At 30.7% G+C, this 18,617-nt stretch overlaps 2 protein-coding genes across 3 annotated transcripts in view; one reads left to right on the forward strand and one right to left on the reverse strand.

Annotated features, from left to right (window-relative positions):
- LOC142327401 (1-acyl-sn-glycerol-3-phosphate acyltransferase beta-like) overlaps positions 1–18,617 on the reverse strand; it is a 273,953-nt gene that overhangs the window by 157,683 nt on the left and 97,653 nt on the right. The gene's annotated exons all lie outside the window — the stretch shown is intronic.
- The window catches only part of LOC142327402 (1-acyl-sn-glycerol-3-phosphate acyltransferase alpha-like), a 209,630-nt gene continuing 201,845 nt past the window's right edge, over positions 10,833–18,617 (forward strand). Inside the window, exon 1 of one of the 2 annotated variants that reach the window (XM_075370435.1) lies at positions 10,833–10,988. The gene's annotated coding sequence lies outside the window, so the exon portion shown is untranslated. The remainder of the gene's footprint in view (positions 10,989–18,617) is intronic. The other variant, XM_075370434.1, reaches the window with a different exon arrangement.

The following is an 18,617-nucleotide window of genomic DNA, read 5'->3' on the forward strand; positions in this document are numbered from 1 at the left end:
TACATTATTAATCAAAAAGTAAGAAGCAATAAAAAAAAAATGTTTATTACACCACCAATTTTAGTAACGTCTGAAAAATGTCAAACCTTGGAACTATTTAGAAGTACTCAAATACTGTATCTTCATTTGTATTCTGAAAAACTGAAAAGGTACTGTTGTTTTATTTATTAATTAATAATGTAGCTACTGCTCAAAAGAAACAAATGTAAATGAAGAAAAAGAAAGGCTGCATTATGGTAGGTAAGGTTTATAGAGTATAAGGTATCTGCATCAACCCACCGGGTTGGTCTAGTGGTGAACGTGTCTTCCCAAATCAGCTGATTTGGAAGTCGAGAGTTCCAGCGTTCAAGTCCTAGTAAAGCCAGGTATTTTTACACGGATTTCAATACTAGATCGTGGATACAGGTGTTCTTTGGTGGTTGGGTTTCAATTAACCACACATTTCAGGAATGGTCGAACTGAGAATGTACAAGACTACACTTCATTTACACTCATACATATCATCCTCATTCATCCTCTGAAGAATTATCTAAACGGTAGTTACCAGAGGCTAAACAGGGAAAAGAAAGAAAGGTATCTGCATCTCATATCACAAATGTTCTCAACTTATAGTTAAATTAATGACATCCATTGATTACCAACACTAACCATAAATTTATTTAATTTTTTAAGCTGGCACAGTTTACAAAAAAAAATGTATTTAATACATATATTCAGTAAATTATTACTGAATGTTGTAGCCATGTTTATGCGTATTCATGATTTATTTATTATACTGAACTAAACACAAATAAAACCTCGATGTCCAGACTAAACACAAATAAAAAATTATTTATTTTTCTCCTGACAGCGCTTTCTCCTGACAGATTATGAATTTGACCTAAAATCTAATAATATAAAATTTCTCTAAAGACGAGATCTGACATCAATCATCATATGGTTATATGAGGCATATCCCTTGAACCATGTTCATCTCCATTCCTTCTCTATTACTATTCCAAGGTAAACCATTTAGATTCCCATACCCTATATTGTAATTTCTTCTATTAATCGTTCTACCAATGTTTAATTATTTCAATATTATTATTGAATTTATTATTTAATTATAGCTATATTATTATTTAACTCTTCTCATTATTTGCTTATTTTTTACTTTGTCAGACCATTTAATCTTAATGTCTTCTAATTTTGAAATCTGCTGAATACCTTAACACTATATCAGTGAATCCTTAACACTGATTTCTTCATCTGTTTCTAGGTCAAACCATTCAATTTAAACTTCCATTACTTTCTTTGTTGTTTTTTTATTCGGGCAGATCTCTGTAAATTTCTTTAATCTTTACAATCAACTCTAGGTTTTTTAATATTTTCATTTGTTTATTCCTAATACTATTTATTATTTATTTTTATAATAATTCTAAATTATTCACTTACATCTTCGATTCATTATTTATATAATTATCAAATTTCATATAAAAAAATCTTATTCCCTACTAAATCATAACAAATAAAACAGACTGAAAAAATTAATAATTTTTAAATTGTCATTATTTAAATTTTTGAAGTTAAATTTAAGTTAATTTAACTTTTGACAAGTTATTGTCAGTCTTTATATTCTTGAATATTATATGAGATTATAGATAACAGATAAATTCACTTACGCACGTATTAAACTGTTAAATGATTAAAACATTTTTTTAAATTCACTTAAAATTTTTTAAAAAATCAGGTCTTACGAGCTAATTCCGTGTGAACCTATTTCTGTCAAAAATTTTAACCCCACGAATGAAATGAAATTTATCGTGGGGTTAGAGAAATTTATGTCCGGGGTTAGAGAATTTTATGATTGGAGATTTTTTTAATTTTAGACCTATACTTTCGACATCGCGTGTCGCATGTTTAAACATTCTCTTACGGCCGTTTATCTCTCAGCCGACCTTTGAGCAAGCGCCTGACGTCGATTTTGATGGATGCATGGCTACCGGTCTCGCCACAACTTTTTACTATTTTATCTCTATTGCACACTACTGGACACAAACTCAGTTTCAAAACATCAGACTGCTCATCCAAACTAGTTAAAAAGTTATATGACTCAAAATTTTCATCTGCTAGAACCAAAATTGAGGCAATTTTTTAACATTATTTCGCCATTTATATTTTATAATGTGTTGCATTCTTTTGAAACATTAATTAACAGTAATGATGAATAGCTCAAACAGAAGTGGTTAAACTTGTTCCGATTGTTGTAAGATATTTCAGTCTGGAGGAGAGAATTCGCATCAGGTGAAAATTCACATTTTGCAGTGTGTGAAAAAATACAAACTTGAAGAAAAGTTTGTTTGTTATACTGCTGATAACACTGAATTTCTCTTCACAACACCAAAATTACTGTTAGTGTTCAAAGTGATTTAAATAGATCTGTTTTAGGAACTGGTTGTTCAGCCTACATTGTACACAATTCAGCACAAACAGCATGTGATTCTACACCTCTGGACAATTTGTGGAAATAGATTTAAAATAAGTATTATTTCTTAACAACATAAAAGTTCCTTACTTATTTTGTGACAAATGCTCAAAATTATTTTAACATTTATATGTTAAAATTTTTATATTCTATCAGAGCAACAGAAGCATTTCAGACATATTCTGAATTAATTTGTCAAATTCAGGTAAGAAAAGCCACAAATTTATACCATCTTCTGGCATAGCATTTCTATGCGCTCTAAAAGAAAATAATTATGTTCTCAAGTGTAGAGAGTTGAACCACATAACGTACATTGTGGTAAAACAATGGGTAGGTTATGGGTCAAGTTCTGAAAAAGTACCAGATACTACTGGAGAGAAGTGGAGAGCAATTTTTAAAGTGTTTCAAAAGACTGATATTTCATGTTGCAATGTTTATATAATGGTTGAGTTTGTGATGTCTTTGCCTGGGATACCTGCTCCTGTTAAGAGAGTTTTTCAATTGCGGGAAACATTTGGTCTGCATAAAGGGGTATCTAATGTTTCAGTATCTAATGTTAAACATCCGCTAAATATTTAAATTAATTCAGAATTTTCTTGTTGCGAATTGTATTATTTAATTAAAATAAACCATTTCTGAAAGAAAGTCATGTCTAGTGGAAAATAAAACTGAATAAACTGTTAAGACCTAAGTAATTTCAAAAATATGTCTTTGGTTGGACCCAAAAAAATATGGTAAGCCTAGTCTGTGCTTTGTGGAGGCTGAAAGAATATTATATTGTATATAAATATATTTACATACACAGAAAAAAAATTGACTATAAAAAATTTAATTAATAATGTTTTAATTTTAATAACTATATATTTAAAAAAAAAAACTAATTGACAGTATAGAAACTTGTTTCATATGAGAAACATTGATATACATAAAAATATCAAAAACATTTTCAATTATATAAATTCATAAAAATAAAAATTAGAAAGGCCAGATCCTACTAAGAACAAATTTTCTCTTAAAATCAATAATTAGCAACAAAATTGGGGAGGAAGAATAAATCCAATGAAGTAAACTGCCTATCATTTGTAGACAGTTTTGCCATACTTTCCTAAATATAACAAACATGGCAGCACAGGTTTAAGAATTACTGTAGAAAAAACTAAATTCATCCCCAACATTAACAATGTACCAAAATTTTTATTAACAAATATCGATCACATAGAAAGGATAAAATTTAGCTAGGAGAGACAATCCAAGCAAATCGATTAATCCTATCATAGATGATAAGATTTATAGAATGCAAAGAGTGTATGGTCTGATTTAGAATAACTATAACAAAAATTGCTTATCAAAAAATTAAAAAATAACACAACATTATAATTAAAACAGAATGTTGATATGCTTAAAAATGTCTATCAATTAATTAAAAATTAGAATTGTTAGAAGAATTATTCGAAAATATTGGATCCACTAAAAACCAATGAAGGCTGGAAAGTAATGATGTATATAAAAACAGTAAAAAATCCAGAAACAGTTAGAAAAAGATGATTCCTTTTTTATGGGCATTTATGTAGAATGAATGAAACAAGTTAAACAGATCTGATTAATATATGATCAGAACTATTTTTAGCTGTTACAAATTTCTCTAGAATCTGCTACTTTTTATTTTTCAGTTAGAATTATTTTTAATCTGAAAAAGTACTCAGAAATCACTTGAACATAAACTAGCTTTTAAACATAAGAAAATTTTCATAGAACCAAAACTCACCGTTTAATTAATCTGTTTACTGTTATTTATAAAATTGCATTTATATTTCACCTGAATTTAGTCATTGCTTTTTCTTTTTTAGTATTTATTCCTTCTCAAATAAATCCTCCTCTATGAATCATGAGACCTTGCCGTTGGTGAGGGGGCTTGAGTGCTCAGGGATACAGAGTAGCTGGACCGAAGGTGCAACCATATCGGAGAGGTATCTGTTGAGAGCCAGACTAAGGAATGATTCCTGAAAGAGGGCAGCAGCTCTTTCAGTAGTTGTTAGGGGCGTGAGTCAGGACGACTTAAACGGCCGTATCAACATCACTCAGTCCTCTGAGTACTGCGCAGCTGAAAGCAATGGAAAACTACAGCTGCTTTTTTTTCCAAGAAAATGTGGCTCTCTGCATTTTCACATAACAATAATGGAGGCACCTTCCTTGGTAAAATATTCCGGAGGTAAAATAGTCCCCCGTTCGGATCTCCGGGTGGGGACTACTAAGGAAGGGGTCACCAGAAAAGTAAAAAATAACATTCTACGAGTCGGAGCGTGGAATGTTAGAAGCTTAAAAAAGGTTGGTAGGCTAGAGAATTTAAAAAGGGAAATGGATAGGGTAAACGTGGATATAGTAGGAATTAGTGAGGTTCGGTGGGAAGAGGAAGGCGACTTTTGGTCGGGTGACTTTAGAGTAATTAACTCAGCGTCAAATAATGGGCAGGCAGGAGTAGGTTTCGTGATGAACAAGAAAATAGGGAGGAGAGTGGAGTATTTCAAGACGCATAGCGATAGAGTCATTGTAATAAGGATAAATTCAAAACCTAAACCGACAACGATTGTTAACGTCTATATGCCTACAAGCGCCCATGATGATGATGAGGTAGAATGTGTATACGAAGAGATTGATGAAGCAATTAAACACGTAAAAGGAGATGAAAATTTAATAATAGTTGGAGATTGGAATGCAAGCATTGGAAAAGGCAAGGAAGGAAATATAGTGGGTGAATACGGGCTGGGCAAAAGGAATGAAAGAGGGGACCGACTTATAGAGTTTTGCACGAAGTATAATTTAGTAATTGCCAACACCCAATTTAAAAATCATAATAGAAGAATATACACTTGGAAAAAGCCAGGCGATACTGCAAGGTATCAGATAGATTATATCATGGTTAAGCAAAGATTTAGAAATCAACTCGTGGACTGCAAAACTTACCCTGGAGCAGACATTGATAGCGACCATAATTTGGTGATAATGAAATGTAGATTGGGGTTTAAAAACCTGAAGAAAAGGTGTCAGATGAATCGGTGGAATTTAGAGAAGCTTGAGGAAGAGGAGGTAAAGAAGATTTTTGAGGAGGACATCGCTAGAGGTCTGAGTAAAAAAGATAAGATAGAAAATGTAGAAGAAGAATGGGAGAATGTTAAAAAGGAAATTCTTAAATCAGCAGAAGCGAACTTAGGCGGAATAAAGAGAACTGGTAGAAAACCTTGGGTTTCAGACGATATATTGCAGCTGATGGATGAACGTAGAAAATATAAGAATGCTAGTGATGAAGAAAGTAAAAGGAACTATCGGCAATTAAGAAATGCTATAAACAGGAAGTGCAAACTGGCGAAAGAAGAGTGGATTAAAGAAAAGTGTTCAGAAGTGGAAAGAGAAATGAACATTGGTAAAATAGACGGAGCATACAGGAAAGTTAAGGAAAATTTTGGGGTACATAAATTAAAATCTAATAATGTGTTAAACAAAGATGGTACACCTATATATAATACGAAAGGTAAAGTCGATAGATGGGTGGAATATATTGAAGAGTTATACGGAGGAAATGAATTAGAAAATGGTTTTATAGAGGAAGAAGAGGAAGTTGAGGAGGATGAAATGGGAGAAACAATACTGAGATCTGAATTTAAGAGAGCATTAAAAGATTTAAATGGCAGAAAGGCTCCTGGAATAGACGGAATACCTGTAGAATTACTGCGCAGTGCAGGGGAGGAGGCGATTGATAGATTATACAAACTGGTGTGTAATATTTATGAAAAAGGGGAATTTCCGTCAGACTTCAAAAAAAGTGTTATAGTAATGATACCAAAGAAATCAGGGGCAGATAAATGTGAAGAATACAGAACAATTAGTTTAACTAGTCATGCATCAAAAATCTTAACTAGAATTCTATACAGAAGAATTGAGAGGAGAGTGGAGGAAGTGTTAGGAGAAGACCAATTTGGTTTCAGGAAAAGTATAGGGACAAGGGAAGCAATTTTAGGCCTCAGATTAATAGTAGAAGGAAGATTAAAGAAAAACAAACCAACATACTTGGCGTTTATAGACCTAGAAAAGGCATTCGATAACGTAGACTGGAATAAAATGTTCAGCATTTTAAAAAAATTAGGGTTCAAATACAGAGATAGAAGAACAATTGCTAACATGTACAGGAACCAAACAGCAACAGTAGCAATTGAAGAACATAAGAAAGAAGCCATAATAAGAAAGGGAGTCCGACAAGGATGTTCTCTATCTCCGTTACTTTTTAATCTTTACATGGAACTAGCAGTTAATGATGTTAAAGAACAATTTATATTCGGAGTAACAGTACAAGGTGAAAAGATAAAGATGCTACGATTTGCTGATGATATAGTAATTCTAGCCGAGAATAAAAAGGATTTAGAAGAAACAATGAACGGCATAGATGAAGTCCTACGCAAGAACTATCGCATGAAAATAAACAAGAACAAAACAAAAGTAATGAAATGTAGTAGAAATAACAAAGATGGACCACTGAATGTGAAAATAGGAGGAGAAAAGATTATGGAGGTAGAAGAATTTTGTTATTTGGGAAGTAGAATTACTAAAGATGGACGAAGCAGGAGCGATATAAAATGCCGAATAGCACAAGCTAAACGAGCCTTCAGTAAGAAATATAAGTTGTTTACATCAAAAATTAATTTAAATGTCAGGAAAAGATTTTTGAAAGTGTATGTTTGGAGTGTCGCTTTATATGGAAGTGAAACTTGGACAATCGGAGTATCTGAGAAGAAAAGGTTAGAAGCTTTTGAAATGTGGTGCTATAGGAGAATGTTAAAAATCAGATGGGTGGATAAAGTGACAAATGAGGAGGTATTGCGGCAAATAGATGAAGAAAGAAGCATTTGGAAAAATATAGTTAAAAGAAGAGACAGACTTATAGGCCACATACTAAGGCATCCTGGAATAGTCGCTTTAATTTTGGAAGGACAGGTAGAAGGGAAAAATTGTGTAGGCAGGCCACGTTTGGAATATGTAAAACAAATTGTTAGGGATGTAGGATGTAGAGGGTATACTGAAATGAAACGACTAGCACTAGATAGGGAATCTTGGAGAGCTGCATCAAACCAGTCAAATGACTGAAGACAAAAAAAAAAAAAAAAACTCAAATAAATTGGAAGACATATATAATAACGAATATTTTTATAATAATCCTTTGATAATTTAGTAAGAATGTATAAAGAAGATAAAATGTCTTCACGGATCACTAAGGTGAAATTTTATAACAGTTTTAAAAATATTAAACATTAACAACTCAATTTCAGAAGTACATAGAGATATATTAAAAATAAATTATAAAAAAAAATAAAAACACAGATGTGATTATTAAATAACTTGTAAACAACCCAAATTTTGAATTTGAGAATAATTTTTACAGTGCAACTAGGGGTTGTTTCAAATTCAAACAAAACTAATCAGACTGACTGTTGGAGTTTAAATGAGGCTGTTGGATAATAAGCACTAGAACCAAAATGAAATCAGTAGTTGTCCAGCCACATATTTAAATTTAATTTGGTTATGAATCAAGTGATGGCCTATGTGGGTACTGTTTAACTTTATTATCAAGTTATATTTTATATTCTAGCTGAATATGTACCCTTTGTAGTGACATCACAGTCATCGCTTGTATCATGGCAACAATAAAAGAATATTTTTTAAAAACTGAAGGAGAAATATACAAATAAGGGCTTTGAAAAATGTAGGAAAAACAAAATTCAATTTGTTTCATCTCTAGCAGGAAGACCTGTATGAAAAATAGAGATTGCAAATAAAAGTTCTGTCAAGTTCTATAAATTTAAATATTAAGAGGTACTTTAATATAACATAAAATTTGTGAAGAAATAATACCAAGATATAGGATTGCAATAGACAAATTGTAATTTCCAATTATGCTGGGAAAGGTGCCATCGGCTAAAATCAAAAGTGAGAACATCACCTACCTCATCAACTTTATTTTTAGAAAGGTTTTTGCTACAATATAGCTCTGAAAGTTAATTCATAATAATACAAAAGGTAATTTATACAGAAAGTAATTGGTAACTTTCTGGTTGTATCTATTTGAATCTAGCATACTGTTGTACCTGTCAGATTTTGTAACCTAATTATAAAATGAATCTGATTCATTTTAATAGACGTGCTGCCTGCAGTTCTGAAATCGTAAAAAAATAGTTGATTCATAATATACAGGTTGAACAGAAAAAAAAAAAAAAAATTTTTTTTTTTCTTAATGATATTGCCACATAAGCTTGAAGCTTGTGCATGAGATACAGAAGCGTAGCATATGAAAAATGTCATGCCTGACAAACAGTAATAATTTAAAAACAGATGGGATAACTGATATGGTGCTCCATCTACCTTGAAACAAAACTCATAGGTAGTGATAAAAGTATTAGTTATGAGAAAGTTCTTTAGTTAACACAAAATCAACAGACTGACCATTATTTTCATAATGTGGAAGCTAATGCTTGAATTAATAAATAAATGTTTTATTAAGACTGGAACACAAAAATAAATACAATTTACATATCATACTATGAATGATTGGCTACTTTCCATCAATAACAAAAAACTACTCCAGTATTTGTTTGTTGGATAAAGGAAACAATGGTAAAACCTCAACCATATCACTGCCAAAAAATAAACAATAATAAAAGAAAATATATATTGTTTAAGTCTATATTAAAACATAAAAGTAATAAATATATGGAATAATAGTAAGATATAAGTGTGAAGGTAGTAAATTATTAAAATAAGTAAAAAGATGATATTGTAAGAGTATTAATTTATCTACCTGAGTTTACATTATGTAAAAATAAGTTAATTTTTTTTAAAATTAAAAACCTATTGACAGAATAATAAAGGTTCTGTAAAAGAAAATAATTTAATTTTATTTTATGCAAACTAATGGGAAAAAATTGTTAAACGAGTTAGTAATTTACTAAAATGGTAATAAAAATATATTAAGGTATTTTCTTAAACAACAAGTTATTTTTGAAACTAAGATAGTTAAGGCATTAAATTCACATTTATACAAAATTCAGTTAATACAGTCATTGAAAAATAATCACTGGAAAGAATTGAAGACTACAAAATCCTAAAATCTATCAAAAAATAACCCTCAAATTTTGCACTTGTTTTGTTCTAATAAAATACATTCTATCAGCACAGTTAACAATCACACTAGCATTACTTGCTGTAAAAAATTTCTGTTAACTTCATTAAGCAAATTTTGGGCAGTCGAAACTTAACTGATTAGCATGCTTTGTTATCATCTACATAACACAGTGAGTCATTGGAAATCATGGTGGGAATACACTGATAGTAAATGCTGATCACTGCATAGTTATATTAAACAATTTCTTTGTCCCAAAAATCATTAGTAAACCTAATCTTGAGATTTATTGGTTTCAGCAAAAAAACGCTTTAGTACACACAAACATATGAACATGGCTTCTATTTGAAATGTTCAGCCTTGTTTGAAATGCCATTTTACAATTAGCAGTTGTGAATTAGTTCTTCTGTATTCCTGGCAGTTTACCTAGTCGTTTTGCTGTTGATTACTTAAAATATTCTGTGTATATTAAAATCTGCAACATTGTATTAACTCAAGCAATGTTTAATTCAAGAGTTTAAAAATATACCGAAGGAAATGGTAGTGTTAGTGATTGAGCTTCCAAAATCAATAATGTCAGTGTGTACAATTTAATAAATATCATGATTTTTTTAACCAAGAGATACTAATTTTCTACTCAGAAAAACCTCATTTTTGCTGTCTGTACATCAATAAATATTTATTACTGATGCCTCTTTTATTTAAACTTTAAAAAAGTAATTTGTTAATCTTCAGCTCATAATATTATTTGACAAACATGAAAGATCACGTGATTTATGGAAATAATTCTAATACGATTAACGTAATATTAGTTAATATTTTATTTTAAAATATTTATATTTATACTCAATCAATTCTATTTTGTCATTAATATTTTATTTATCATTTCAGTTCACTTCAAATTACTTCACGCCTGCTGTCATTCCCACATTTTTTAATTAAACAAGTGCTGGTAACATAATGCAGAGTAACAATACCTACAACCCATGCTGACAACTCAGTGAATCGTGTTAAATTAAAATACGAAGAACTTATAGAATAAGAATAAGTTCAGAAAATTAAAAAAATACACCAAAATTATCTTATACTATCATTCTTTTAATTAATAAAAAAGAAGATAAATATTTACATCATACGGGAATTTTTCGTTTGTCACGCCATAAGTATCAGTGGTTGCACTGTTTTCAGACAGTTGTTGATAGTCGTTCGTACAATTTGTTTGAGTCTGTGATGTGATTCTGTGAGTTATTGTGTTGATATTTCATATTATTTCATTAGTATTGCTAATAGATTTTGATACATGCTTTAGCATTTTGAACTCGTTTGCATCTTATTTCTCCTTTTATTGGTACGTATACATCGGTAAGTTATATTATATTTACCGGCGTTTTTATTTTTGCCGGAGAACTACACGGATTGTTAAGTATACATTAATTTACGTTATTGAACACAGTATGGAATCGTCCGATTATCGCGTTTTATTATTAAGGGTTGATTTTTTTTAATGAATATTATTATATGGATTTTTGTTGATAAGATAGTAGTAACCTTTTAAGTTTGAAGACTAATCAGTATTAGCCTGAAGTAATATCTGATAACGGAGTTCCCTCTAGTACATTTAAATGGGAACATAATGTTGGATAAATATTGAAATAAAATGCCATTTGTGTATCAAGAGCTTTTATTTCAAATGTAATGAATAAAATAACATTGCTGGCTCAATTAGGATAACTGTTGTTATTTAACAATTTTAAAATGTTGTTACCGGTTATTTTGTTTGTTTTTTTTTTTTTTTTTTTTTTTTTTTTTAATTGTGTGTTTGTTATTTAGGCATTTTTGTAGTTATATATATATATATATATATATAAAATATTTTTTCATCTTCGATTTATTAAAATTTTTGAAATTTAAAATAGTTATATTGTTGAATGTGAGAACATTTAAAAAATACTGTTATGTATTTACTTACTTTGTTTTTGTATTCGCCATAATCAAAAATTAAGTTTAATTATTAATAATAACATATTTTTGGTGGATGCATTAATTTCTTATAAAAAATTTTAAGTTGTGAAATGTTTTAATTATTTAATATGACAGAGTAGGATGTTTGTAATAATTTAAACTGCTTTTTGTCTATTTTTAAGGAACAACTTTTAAAAAAATGTGTAAATACCAGAAAGCAAACATGGAACAGGGTAAATGTTCTTTTTCTACTTAGTGCAGCATCCTTATTTTTAATTGTAATATTATTCAATGTGAATCATCTTTAATTAAAAGAATGTTGAAAGTGTGCAATTTTTCTGAGAGGTAGTCTGTTTCTCCTAATTCTTTAATAATACATGCATTTAAAAATATGTAAATCAGTTGTAAAAAGAACATTCAAACTTGGGATTATTTGGTACTCGCAAGTCTTAATTTTATAGAAAATCCTGTTCAGTCAAAACAAAGTGGTTACTCTTATTAGAGTATTGTCTTTTATTGAATGATGGTTTGGTAATAGCAATGGGAAAAGCTACATGCTTTCATAGGTATTTGGAAGAAAGATAAGATTAATTTTGCAATACTTTTAAGTAATAAATTAATAAACTGGCACTGAATATTAGTACATAATTACTTTTACTTAATTGTATAATGGTACTTTTACTCAAGTACATTTATTCCACTGTTCCATCTTTTAGTACTATTCAGCTGAATTATGGCTGGACTCTCATTATATCCAAAATTTATATATTCTGTTGCTGTCGCTCATATGTTCATTGTATTTGATGTTGTTACCAATAAGTTTTCTAACTTAAAAGGTTACAATCTTATCAGTAACAATGGTCAAACAAAAAAAAAAAATCAACCCTTAATAATAAAATACAGTAATTTGATGATTGATTCCATACCATTCAGTAATATAAATTAATCACATATAAGAGTGATTTTATTATAATAATAATTTATTTTTATTAATATTTGGTCATAAATATATTTTATAATGAAGATAAACGTGCTAGGAACTGAGTTTGAAACATCTAAAATATATATATATTTATTCATTATTATTTCATTTATCTAACTATTCTATTTCATATATTATCACTGTATTACATTACCTGTAACCTGTGCAACATTAATGTTTACCGATTTTACCTTACTTCCTTTTTGTGTAGGTTTATTCATGCAGGTTTGTGCATAGTGTATGATCATTGATTCATCATTATTTATAGAAAAATTAATGTTTCTTTAAAGTTAAATTTTATTTAAATAAATATCTTTAATCTTATCAGATATGATATATTTCCTAGTAAAAATATTTCTTATTAATTATGCTTTAACAAAACTAATTTCATTTAAATATATGGCAATTAAAAAAAAGAGTTTTGTTACTGCATTACTACTACTATTTAGACTCAACTTGTTTAATAAATTAACAAAAAAAGCAATTATTCATCGTTAAACATTTTGTTTTTTGTGCTGTAGCAGTAGTAATATAATTTAAGTAATAGTCTAAATGTTTTTTTTTTAAAACTGTATTTTTTCCATATAAATTTACTTAGAAAATCATGTTCATAAAACATTATTATTGTTCACATAGCAAATTAAAATTTTTTTTTTTATTTTTATCATTGATTGATATCGGATTGTTATAAAATAATATATAGTTCTGTATTATTTGGATATTCAACATTTTTTCATATGAAAATTCAAGTAAATTATATGAAAAATTTGATGAAAGAAGTAACCTACATTCCCAATCTCTTTGTATCATTTCTAAACATTGCTTTTTTTTTGAAGCTACAGGTTTCCTGCAAGAAGTTTTTTTTCATATGAAGAGCAATTTTTGTAGACCACTAAATTTTATATAGTAATGAAACTAATAAATGTAAAATAAAATTCAACAAAACGAGATAAAACCTGTTAAAAAAAAATTATACCAAAAACTTTCTTTAAATTTTGATTTTTTGCAATAGTAGCAGATTAAGGACAAATTTGCGGTAGATTTTTGTTTTTAATTTAGTGCCGATCTTAATTTTTTTCCTTAGTTCTGTTCTGTTGATTTTAAGATGATCATGCATCAGATCTACGTTGAAGATATGGAAACTACTAGGTACTGTGTTTTTGGTGTTTATGTGGTCTGTTTCTCAACAGTTGGTTGTACAAAAAGCCTGAACTGTAGACAATCTGTACAGTACATGATGTCTCTGAAACATCTAAAACCACTCTCATATGTGTCCTGGGATATGCAGGCCACGTAGGGAAAAACCTTAGATATCTTAATTCTGTTTACTTTTAGGTGAACAGAATATCCCATGATATACAATGTTCTCCCATAAATGAGTTATCTGAACAGCAATTTAGGTACTCGGTAGATGTTTCTTTATTATTTAGGTAAAATAAGAAAAGTAAGATTAATAATACAATGTATTACAGCGCCTAAGTGGTTTTTAAAAAAGGTAGATAAATCTTACAGCTAGTTTTCTAAATATTTTAAAAACTTTTAGTTTATCTCATCGGTTAAGCACATTATAATACATTATAAGTACATTATAATTTAACAAAACGGCAATAATTTAAAATTTTCAGTTTTATTTGCCTATTATATTCATGTTATTATTCACTGCCAGCATTCTGTCATATCAGGCTAACAGAACCTGTTGCTTTTGTAGTTTTTGAGTATCTTACTCGACTTTTATATCAGGTAATTTTTTTTCCTTTTTTTTTGGTTTACAACTATTCTTCTTATTCTAGCTTTGTTGTTCAACTTTATAAAAAAACTACTTATATTAGCAGTTTATTAAAAATATATAAATTATTAAAATAAAGAAATTAGTTATCTTATTTCAAGAATTATGTAATAATTTTTACGGTACAGGTGCTACAGGACTTTTCTAAAACTTAACATTCACATGTCTCTTAGTAATGTCTTACCAATGTCCTAAGCCTAAAGACATACTAGGTATGTTCTTAAAGATCCCAGGCTATTTCATCAGGATGCCCGGGGAACTACAAAAATCAAATCCTTAAAATGTTCAATGGAAAGACCCGTACGCATCCTATATGGATATCCCTTTGATTGTATATTTTTCTATCTGAGGGATGCTGCCATTACGGCACAGTACTTGGGAGGAACATCCATCAGATATTCATATGCCGTACAGGAAAATACTTATTAATCGAAATTAGGCTTCCTTGTTAGCGGTACCTAAGTAGTGTCAGGCTAACAGGTTCTGCAGGATGTTATTAAATGTGTATGTATACCTGCGTATTACCAACTAAACCTCTACTCCTGGCAATCCTCCCCCCCCCTGGAAACAGCTAACAGCTAGTAGAGCATTACTTCAGGGGGGTTAACGGCCACATACAAAATTGGTCATCACAAGGAAACATCAAAACCAGACCGTCACATGCATCACAAAACACAGCACATCACAAAAGGTTATTGAACTCGGTTCCAACCGAGCACAAATACTCCCAACAGGCACATGAGACCTCCTCAAACATACACATTACGTTCCCACACACACAGTTACAGATGACGCCAACACACAGACACAGACATCGCAAAGAAGTGAAGCAGGAGAAAAACAGCAAGCAAAAAAGGTTACTCTTGAAAGAGGCGCCCATCAACCACATATGCACTCACACACGCCTAGTGGAACATGCACTCAGCTCATATACTCAGTTGTTGCTTCAGTGATGAGGGCAACATGCTTAGGCACCGGGAATGGAGTGTCCACAGCCTCAACGTGCCAAGGCGACCCCCCGCACGCTTGCAGGCCTCCCCCCCCCCAGGCACTCAGCCGCACATATGTCCAGCCCGGCACCCCGACGTCTTCTCTGCCGGAACCCCTCCCGTTGACGGAGCTTGTCTGTCACCTTCCTAGCATACCGATCCACCGCAGTCCACTCTTTATCTTCGCTCATTAATATTCGCGTGTCTTCCAGCCGAAACATATTTTCACAGTCCAGGGTGTCTAATAACTCCTTTCGCTCTTTCCTGAAACGTGGACATCTGAAGTGGACGTACCGACATCTGAAGTGGTCTAGACCGAATCGGAACAGGTATGCCCTAAATCCGCCATGGCCCGCCAGAAACTGAGTGTGACTGTAACCCAGCGATCCATGCGATTTTCTATGCCAACACTTGACGTCCCCGATGAGCCGGTGCGTCCAGTGGACCCCTAACTTAACAAAATTTGTAGTTTACTGCAGCGAGGAACAAATTAAGATTAAAACGATGGAGGGATGCTAATGAGAATGATACGGGTAGTGAAGCCTTTCTTTACCGTCCTATAGATAGCGTGATCTATAAAAAAAAAGGAATTGCAAAACAAGACGGTCATTCCCACCCGAGTTAGTATTTTAACACCCTATCCCAGAGGGCCTCTATCCTGCCAGTAATTTTATGGGAAATTCGGAATCTTTACTAAGAATAGAAGCGGTGCATTAACTATTGATAATTTTCCATCTACCGGTATAAATTTACCGTTTTCCTCCGAATGCTAAAACTCAGCTGAAAAAACAGGACGGTTTTTGCAACATTTACAGATCGATTTTAAAAATTCTGTTTTGATTTCTCCTTAAATTTTTTTTAAGATCGTGTTAGTTGCAGTCGCATTTATAAAATATCTCTTCAATTCTTGTTAATATTTCTTATATTTTTTCCTCCTAATTTTTTGAGTCGGTTAATACGATATTAAATTCGTAAAATGAACTAGTTGTGTAGTTTTGAAGAAAAACTCGACTGAATTTTTTTTTAATATTAAAATCAAAGATTTCAAGTACAGCTAAAAATTTGAAATAAAAACCCATTAAGTTTATTTGTTTTGAATTAATAGCGGAAAACTTTGACATTGTAATCTGTTCCTTTCGTTAGTGTATATTTTTTAGCTGCATAAATGTTTCATTATCATGTATATTATTTGGTAAAATTTCATTTAAACTGAAATGTGAAACGTTGTTATTAATAAAAAATAATGAAAATGCTCCATTTACATTGAAAATGGAATTATAACAAACGTTTTATATTTGTTTGACTTCTAATGGTATCGTCATAATATAATTTTGATCTACTCGACCGTTAATAAAAAAATGTTTCTTATTGTAAAGAAGTTGAATGGATCGGATTTATCTAATATCTTTTGCTGGCTAAGTGCCTACCTAACCGTTACGTTCACTGCTTCTCTTTAATGTGCATTCTCATAGTTTTATGTTCACATTTATCGTCTGATAACTTTTTTTAGTAGAAGTACTTTTTTAGCCCATTTTTTTAACAGTTAATTATTTTTCTTCTCTTGTTTTTTTCTCAGATAAAAGTATTCGTAATTTAGTTTGCATTACGTTAATTAAATCCAATTATTTAAATTTTATCACGGATTTTCACACATTCGAACTAATTTGTTTTTTTATTACTTCTTGTTAGATTATTTTGTATTATTTGGTTTAGAAGATTTTCTAATTAATTTTTTTAATTAAAACAGAATAACTATTACAATTTTGCTAATTATGTATTTGTTAAATGTTTTGTTAATCGTTTCAAAAAAGGAGTAATATTTGCTTGGTACAGTCTCATTACCAAAAACCCACCGGGTTGGTCTAGTGGTGAACGCGTCTTCCCAAATCAGCTGATTTGGAAGTCGAGAGTTACAGCGTTCAAGTCCTAGTAAAGCCAGTTATTTTTACACGGATTTGAATACTAGATCATGGATACCGGTGTTCCTTGGTGGTGGTTGGGTTTCAATTAACCACACATCTCAGGAACGGTCGAACTGAGAATGTACAAGACTACACTTCATTTACACTCATACATAATATCATCTTCATTCATCCTCTGAAGAATTATCTAAACGGTAGTTACCGGAGGCTAACAGGAAAAAGAAAGTCTCATCACCAAACTGACCGATTTTGATGACCTAATTTTTACTTCCTTGTACGAATTAACGGAAGTATTGTGATCGCGAAAAATTTCGGTTTTCAGATTTCAACGGAAATATCCATTTTGACCGGTTTCGGCGTGACGTTTGTACGTACGTATGTATCTCTTGTAACTTAAAAACGATTAGCCGTAGAATGTTAAAATTTTGAATTTTGGACTGTTGTAACATCTAGTTGTGCAACTCCCCTTTTATTGCAATCGATCGAACCAAAAGGGTCCAAAAAAGCCCAAAATCCAAAAAAAATAATTGAATTTTAGAATTTTTAAACTGTAGAAATCAGCCCTCATTGACTGCTTTTTTACGATATATCGTAAGTGATACTTATTTTCATCGGTTCCACAGTTATAGTCAAATAAAATTTTAATTAATGAAATATTTGGATCTTACAAGGGGAAGGTACATCGGTTCGAATCGGACTTCATCTCCTTTTTTTTAACATGTGTATATGTAAGAGTTGGTGAAATATCTGATTATTTAATATTAATTGAAAATTATATTTTAGATTGTCTAGTTCAACTTCTGTTTTATTTTATTTATCTATTCTGTAATTTCTGTTTAATTTTATCTACATTAAAGTTAACTACAAAGTGACTGAAAAATAGACCCTCACAAGAACAACATATACAGTGAGGCATACATGCTCGATCTTTAATAAATTACAAAAAAATTCTTATCTTTTAATTCATTACTCCTCTGATATTGTCGGACAATATTCTCCGTAAGTAGGAGTCGATTCATTTCGTTTATTTGTTTTTTGCAGCCAATCATTTTATCGCCCTTTGGTTTGATATAAGTTCTGATCTTAATTTGTGTACACGGTCTCTAGTTTCAGCAGTTGTGTAATTGTCCACTTCATTAAAGAATTGGAGGATCGCATCTCACTTCCAAATTAAATAAGTTTAAATGGAGTCCCGCAAAAATTGTGTATATGTAATTTAATAGGCGCACAAGGAAGTCATGTGGGGTGCACATCAAGATTCTCCGAGGATGTTGTTGCAAAATTTTCTCGCACAACTTCACTGGAGAATTTCTTTACAAAAAAATAATTAAACTTTTACATTCATAATTT

The sequence above is a fragment of the Lycorma delicatula genome, chromosome 7 (assembly GCF_047948215.1).
Source record: "Lycorma delicatula isolate Av1 chromosome 7, ASM4794821v1, whole genome shotgun sequence".
Lineage (NCBI taxonomy): Eukaryota > Metazoa > Arthropoda > Insecta > Hemiptera > Fulgoridae > Lycorma > Lycorma delicatula.